The sequence below is a fragment of the Grus americana genome, chromosome 2, assembly GCF_028858705.1.
Source record: "Grus americana isolate bGruAme1 chromosome 2, bGruAme1.mat, whole genome shotgun sequence".
NCBI classification, from domain to species: Eukaryota; Metazoa; Chordata; class Aves; order Gruiformes; family Gruidae; genus Grus; species Grus americana.
The window spans coordinates 31,809-38,632 of record NC_072853.1 but is presented as its reverse complement, the minus strand read 5'-3'; the positions used below and the strand labels follow the sequence as shown (position 1 = coordinate 38,632).

Below are 6,824 nucleotides of genomic sequence, written 5' to 3'. Positions count from 1 at the left end.
CGCTCATAACGGTCTCCAGCTGGGGGTCTGTCTTTTATTGTGGTCCTGACACAAAGCTTTTTCTATTTTCTAGTTTTACCTTTTTCCGTAAGCGAACGACGAGGCTCGCTCTAGTACCTGTCACGGCAGTTATGTTCTCTTGTTCTTGGAAGCATTTAAGGTTAGAGTAGAGGAGAGGGCTGTCTGGGAGCAGTTCCGTTTGGGCAGGCAAAGGGAGCGGGTTGCTCATCAGCTTGATGCTAGACCGGGCAGGGCAGTTCCAGCCTGTGTTATGTCTGTGTGTCTTGTCCTGTGTGTCTCAGCCCTTCCTCGGGTCTCAACGCCCTCTTTGCACTCAAGGGGCACGGCGTGCTTCTCGGGTGCCATCCCTAGGCTCTCGGATGCCTCCGCTCATTGGCGTAGCGCCAGTCGGGCGCTTCTTAGCTTGCCTTGCGAGCTTACGGCGTGGATCGTTCTTGCGTGTCGGAAGCTTCCGGCGGGTCCTCTTTTTGCAGCCTAGTCCTAGGCCGCATCGGGAGCTCTGCTCTCCAGCCGTCCGTTCTCAGGGACCGAGGCTTCTTCTCTGCATCGTTACGTCCTTAGGTCTTGAAGAGAGGCTTCTTGCTGCATCCCTCGCCCTGGTTTTGACCGTAACTTCTTACAACTGGCTATCACGGTCCATTCTTTTCTGGGGTTGCCATAGAGCTGCCTCACCCGGGTGTCGTGCCCTGTAGGTCGCCTTGCCTGGCAGCCTCTCCAGTCCAGGAGTCATTCCTCTCGCTGAGAGTTTTCTCTCACTTGTGATTTGTGGTGTTTGTAGCATTCTGTGTAGTGTTGATCCCTGTGCGTGTGTGTCCTGGGGTGGAGCTGCTCTGCCCAGGGTTGTCGAGTCCAGGGTTAGGCGGAATAGCAATAAAAGTGTACGGTTAGTGTGTCAGTATGGCCAGTCTGGAATTGTTTGGCTCTCGCTCGGCATCTGGCTGACTTGTTTAATTATTTTGGGGTTTTTTTTCAGATGCAGAGAGAGAGGAAGCGCACCAAAGAGCAGCACGGGAGGGGAGCAGAGCGCCGTAAGGAGGTGCATCCACCGGTGGTGTCGGAGGGAAGATGTGGCTGGTGCCTATATGAGTACATTCAGATTTTTTTATTTTGAAGGTGCAAAGGTGGATATGGACCCCATAGGACACGGGAGGTGACTTGGGCCAGGTGAGTGGCGACTAGCGGGTTGTAGTATAGCTGTTATTTTTCCGGTGTTGTATTGCTGTTTAAGATACAGGGACCCTTTGTTTGTGTTTTCTAGGTGGTGTGCAAGCAGGGCAGCCCAAAATGACGGAGGCCAGGTGAGCAAGCGGCTGAGGTAAAGGAGCGGGGGAGAGGAATCTGTGTTGGCAGGCTGTGATTTTGGGCGCTGTCTCAGCATGTGCCTTTTGCTTTGTTTTTGGCAGGTGCTGCAGGGAGCCTCGGAGGGGCAAAGCGGCGTGTCAATGAGCAGTCCCAGAAGGTTAGACGCTTGTCAGTGTCTCATACGAGAGCATTATACGGCAACTCATTTGAGCATTTTCCTCTGGTTTTGCAGGAGCCGTGTGGCCACTGTTGGAACTGGATACGCATTTGAGGTGAGCTGGAAAAATAGCGAGGGCGATCCAGGGAATGGTGACTTTCCGCAAACGTAGGAGTAACTTTGTGTCTTTTGGCATCCTAGGCGCCACAGGCGATGACAGCCACAGTGTCTGTCTCTGGAATGAGCAGGTGAGTGAAAAGCCACGGTGGTTACGAGGAGGGGGGTGTTGTGGGCAAGGTTGGTGTTGACCGGTGCGATGCTGACTGACGGCACTGTTTTATTGTTTGTGTTGTGGGTTTTTTTTAATGGTAGCTGATGAAGAGGAACCAAGTGACTGCAGGGCCGTCCTGGTTTGCCAATGTGCGGCACGCAGGTTTTCTGTTGCGGATGGTTCCAGATCCCCGGCCCTCTGAAAGCTAAGTTGAGGGACCAGGGCTAGGGAGGGAGTGGGGTGTAGGAAGGGGGCAAGTTTGAGGGTTGCAGGGGAGGGGTTTTATGGTTAGTGCAGGGGAGAGGGCTGTCTGGGAGCAGCCTTTCTTGGGCGGGCAAAGGGAGCGGGTTACTTGTCAGCACAATGCTAGCCTGTGCTGGGCAGGGCAGCTCCAGCCTGTGTCTGTGGTATGTTTGTTGTGTATGTTGTCCTCTGTGTGTTAGCCCTTCCTTGGGTGTCAGCACCCTCTTTTTGCGCTCAAGGGGCATGACATGCTTCTCGGGCACCATCCCTAGGGTCTTGAATGCCTGTACTCATTGGCATAGCGCCAATCAGGCGCTTCTCTTCTTGCATAGCAAGCTTACAGCGTGCATTGTTCCTGCATCTTGGAAGTTTCTGCTGGGTGCTCTTCTTGCAGCCTCATCCTAGGCTGTGTCGGGAGCTCTGCTCTAAAGCCATCCCTTTTCAGGGACTGAGGGTTCTTCTCCACATCCTTGCGTTCTTAGGTCTTGAAGACTGGCTTCTTGCCACATCTGTCATCTCGGTTTTGACCGTAACTTCTTATAATGGGCCATCACAATCAGTTCTCTTCCGGGGTTGCCATAGAGCTTCCTCGCCTGGGCGTTGCGCCCTGTAGGTCATCTTGCTCGGCAACCTCTCTGGTCTGGGAGTCATTCTTCTCGCTGAGAGTTTTCTCTCATCTTTGAGTTGTGTGGTTTGTAGCATTCTCTGTAGCCTTGGTGTGTGTGTGTGTGTTGGGTGTGGAGCTGCTCTGCCTGGGGCTGTCGAGTCAGGGTTAGGTAGAATAGCAGTAAGAGTGTGTGGTTAGTATGTTTGCATGACCAGTCTGGAATCATTTTGCTCTCACTCAGCATCTGGGTGACTTGCTCAGGAATTTGGTGTTTTGTCAGATGTGGACAGGCTACATGCACACCAAAGAGCGGCAGAGGAGGTGAGCAGAGTGCTGTAAGGAGGTGGAGCATATTGGTGCTGGAGCTGACTTGGGCCAGATGAGCAGTGACTAGGGGGCTGAAGTAGCAGTTATTTTTCAGGTGTTGCATTGCTGGCTAAGTTAAAGGTATCCTTTGTGTTTTCCAGGTAGGGCACAAGCTTTAGCGTGGCAACATGTAAATGGCAGAGGGGGCGAGGACGAGTGGCTGAGGTAAAGGAATGGAAGAAGGGAATTGCTGTGGGAAGGCTGTGGTTTTGGGCACTAACATAGCATGTGTCTTTTTTTTTGCTTTGTTTTTTGCAGGTGCCGCAGGGAGCCTCGGAGGGGCAAAGCCACATGCCGATGAGCGGTCCGAGAAGGTGAGGCAGTTGTCAGTGTATAATCGCATAGCACTATATGGCACCTAGTTTAAGCATTGCCATTTGGTTTTGCAGGAGCCACGTGGCCATGTTTGGAACTGGATGCCCGTTTGAGGTGAGCTGAAAGAATAGCAAGGGTGATCCTGGGAGCAGTGACTTCTCCCCAGTGTAGGAGTCATTTTGTGTGTCTGGCGCCACAAGTGATGACAGCTGCAGTGTCTGTCTCTGGAATGAGCAGGCGCAGGGAAAGCCGCGGTGCTTCTGGGGGGGGTGTTGTGGGAGAGGTTGGCATTGGTGGGTGCGATGTTGACTGCCAGCACTGTTTTCTTCTGTGTTTAGTATTTTAATTGTCGGTGATGAAGAGGGACCAGGCAGCATCTTCTGTTGCAGATGGTTCTAGATCCTTGGCCCTCCTAAAGCTAAGTTGAGGGACTGCAGCCAGGGAGGGAGTGGGATGAGGTTGGGAGTTGCAGGGGAGGGGTTTTAAAGTTTAGTGTAGGGGAGAGGGCTGACCAGGAGCCGTCCCCTTTGGGCAGGCAAAGGGAGCAGGTTACTTGTCAGCACTGTGCTAGACTGTGCTGGGCAGGGCAGTTCCAGCCTGTGTCTGTGGTATGTTTGTTGTGTGTCTTGTCTTCCGTGTCTTAGCCCTTCCTCTGGTCTCAATGCCCTATTTGTGCTCAAGGGGCATGGCATGCTTCTCGGGTGCCATCGCTAGGATCTCAAATGCCCATACTCGTCGGCATAGTGCCAATCGGGTGCTGCTTTGATTGCATAGCAAGCCTTACAGCCTGGATGGATCTTGTGTCTCAGAAGTTTTTGGTGGGTCTTCTTTTTGCAGCCTCTTTGCATGCTGCGTCAGGAGAGCTGACATTTACAGCCATCCATTTTAACAGAATGGGGCTTCCTCCCTGCATCCTCACATTCTTAGGTCTTGAACACAGGCTTCTTGCCACCTCTGTCCTGTTGTTTTTGACAGTAACGTCTTATAATGGGCCATTACAGTCCATCCTTTTCTGGCATTGCCATAGGGCTTGCTGGCCTGGGTGTTGTACTCTGTAGGTAGTCTTGCTTGGCAGTGTCTCTGGTCAGGCAGTCCTTCTTGCTGAGAGTTTTCTCTCCTCATCCTTGAGTCACGTTCTTTATAGCGTTGGTCTTTGCATGCGTGCATTTTGTTGTGGAGCTGCTCTGCCCTGGGTTGTTGAGTCAGGGTTAGGTGGAATAGCCATAAGAGTGTAGGGTTAGTATGTCGATATGCCCAGTATGCTTGGGCAAAGGTTGTGTAGTTGCCTCAGATGGAGTAGCTGTTGCCAGGCTGTGTTGGAGAGTCATTTCCATAGTGGTCTGTGGACATGATGGGAGCTGCCTGGGAGGGGCTATTCAGGGGTGATAAAAGCAGATTGACTCTCAAAGGGGTCAAAGGCCTGTCTGTGTGGGGCTGAAAGTTTGGGGTTTTTTTTTCTTCTAATTGCAGTGTGTAGTTGGACTGTAGATGCCATTTGAAATTGTTCAGCTATTGCTCTGCATCCTGGTGCCTTCTTGTTATGGTTTAGCCCCAGCTGGTATCTGAGCACTATGTGATTTTTTTTTTTTTAGGTGCACAGCAGGGAAAAGTACCCATGCACCTCTTTGTGGCACCCCAGCCAGATAATTGGGGTGCAAAGTAAGGAAATGTGCCTGGGTGCCCCAGCCAGAAATTGGGGCACACCAGCTCAAAATCAAGGTGCTGCCACAAATATAGTTTTTTGTTATGTGGTTTTAATTTAGTAGCAATCAGGACTTATTAATATTTTTGGGACAGATAACAGTACTAGCTTACATAATTATTAATGGCACTTAATCATCAGCCACTCTAACTATGCTTTTCAATGGAATTTTTTACAATCAAAACAGTGAGTTAGTTAAAAATTTGAGCAGGGCTAGGGTGACCCAAAACTTACAGCAGGGTTGCATGCACAGATGGGGGTTAAATCAAATCACACGTCTAGACAAGCTGACAAACAATCCTGGATTGTTACAAGCACACAGACAGGCAAATAGTTTTTAACCAAACTGTACAGGCATGCAGACGTGGAGCTTGATGTACGAATAAAATTTCTGATTTCATGACATACTCACTTCTATGTGCTGGCATTTGTCAAAGGGTAATTAATCCTGCAAAATCAGGCCTTTGAGTCCTTACAAAACCATGGATGCATGATCTTTGAAACCTCTTGAAATCTCCCCTGCGAGGTCTTCCAGCTCAGGGGAGATCCTGGCTCACACAGTCCACCGCTGTCACAGAGAACCCAAAGGTCTTACTTTTGGATCATAAGATGATTGTGAGAGCATGGCATTGAGCAGGTCTGTCACATCCCCTATCATGCACCAGCCTCTGGGAACATCTGACGATAAGATGGACTGCTAAAGACTACTCTGAGAGCAATGGGTGGTGGGACCCTCAAACACTAGGATACACATTTAGCAAAGGGCACCTGGTTAGACAATGCCAGGGGATCTGCCAATCGAGCTGGCCCTGCCCAGTATAAACTTCCATATACTGTACAAGGAGATAAAAGTCCCCCACAGTGCATATGAAGAATAGATTTGGGAAGATAGTTTGGGTTAGCCCTGCTTCGGACAAAAACAAACCCATCTGCGAGATTGCTTTTGCTCAGGAACCTGGGTGCACTCGGTGGGTGATGCAAAAGGATGGGGCGGTCGAATGTGTATCTCAGGGGGATCTGATTTTGGGTGCGAATAGCCAATAAATTAAATTGCATGATGTGAATTGCTAAATAACTCTACTATCATATGTCATAGCTACTACACTTGCTATATGCTCTATCCACAGTATTACCACAAGAATCACCCAAATTAATGATGAACTTTGATGAAACTGAGCAAAGCATAGCAATGATGGAACTAGAACTGACTTCAGTGACTGGCACCCAGCAAGTTTCTTGAAATCAACAACTTTGAGGTCTGACCCTGAGCATGGACCACACCAGCTATGCCAGATGTGAGCTCCAGAAGCAGCGACAACAATCCAATGGTGTACAGCATTGCTTCTGACCTGAGAGACTGTTAGAGCAGATGGAGCCCCAAGTCATGGACTAAATGAACTCAATGGACATTTTAGAGGCATGGCCCGTAGCCTAAGGGAATGATATCTGTGTGTCTAATTTTTTTTTTATATATGTAAAAGAGAGGGAAAGTGGTGGTGATTAATTGGAAGTGTTGGATGAGGGCAGGATGTAGATGGTTTAGAATAAAGGGTGGATAATGTCTGGTTTTGGCTGGGATAGAGTTACATTTCACCAGAAGGGAAGGGGCAGGGCAGCTACTTGTGTAGCCACTGAGGATGGGGCTGGCCCTCCTGCACCAAGGGCTGTGGCTGGGGAGGGGGTGGCCTGTGCTTGCCTAGCCTCGGGAGCTCAGGTAGGAGAGAAACAAAGGGGCTGTCACAGACAGCTGCCTCTGACAAGGAACAGCTGGTCCCTGTAGCTAGGAAGGATCCCTCACAGCGTTCCCCAACAAGGGTCCACCATAAGCACACAGCACCAG

The 6,824-nt window shown here is 50.2% G+C and overlaps 2 long non-coding RNA genes across 2 annotated transcripts; both read left to right on the top strand.

Moving 5' to 3' along the window:
- The first annotated feature begins 1,473 nt into the window (after positions 1-1,473).
- On the top strand, positions 1,474-1,875 carry LOC129202866 (uncharacterized). The gene is made up of 3 exons (XR_008575854.1): positions 1,474-1,595; positions 1,682-1,728; positions 1,853-1,875. It is a non-coding gene; the product is annotated as an uncharacterized LOC129202866 (long non-coding RNA).
- Positions 1,876-2,102: 227 nt separating this feature from the next.
- On the top strand, positions 2,103-6,500 carry LOC129202865 (uncharacterized). Its single transcript, XR_008575853.1, has 4 exons — positions 2,103-3,132; positions 3,226-3,281; positions 3,357-3,396; positions 6,112-6,500. It is a non-coding gene; the product is annotated as an uncharacterized LOC129202865 (long non-coding RNA).
- Positions 6,501-6,824: the final 324 nt, after the last annotated feature.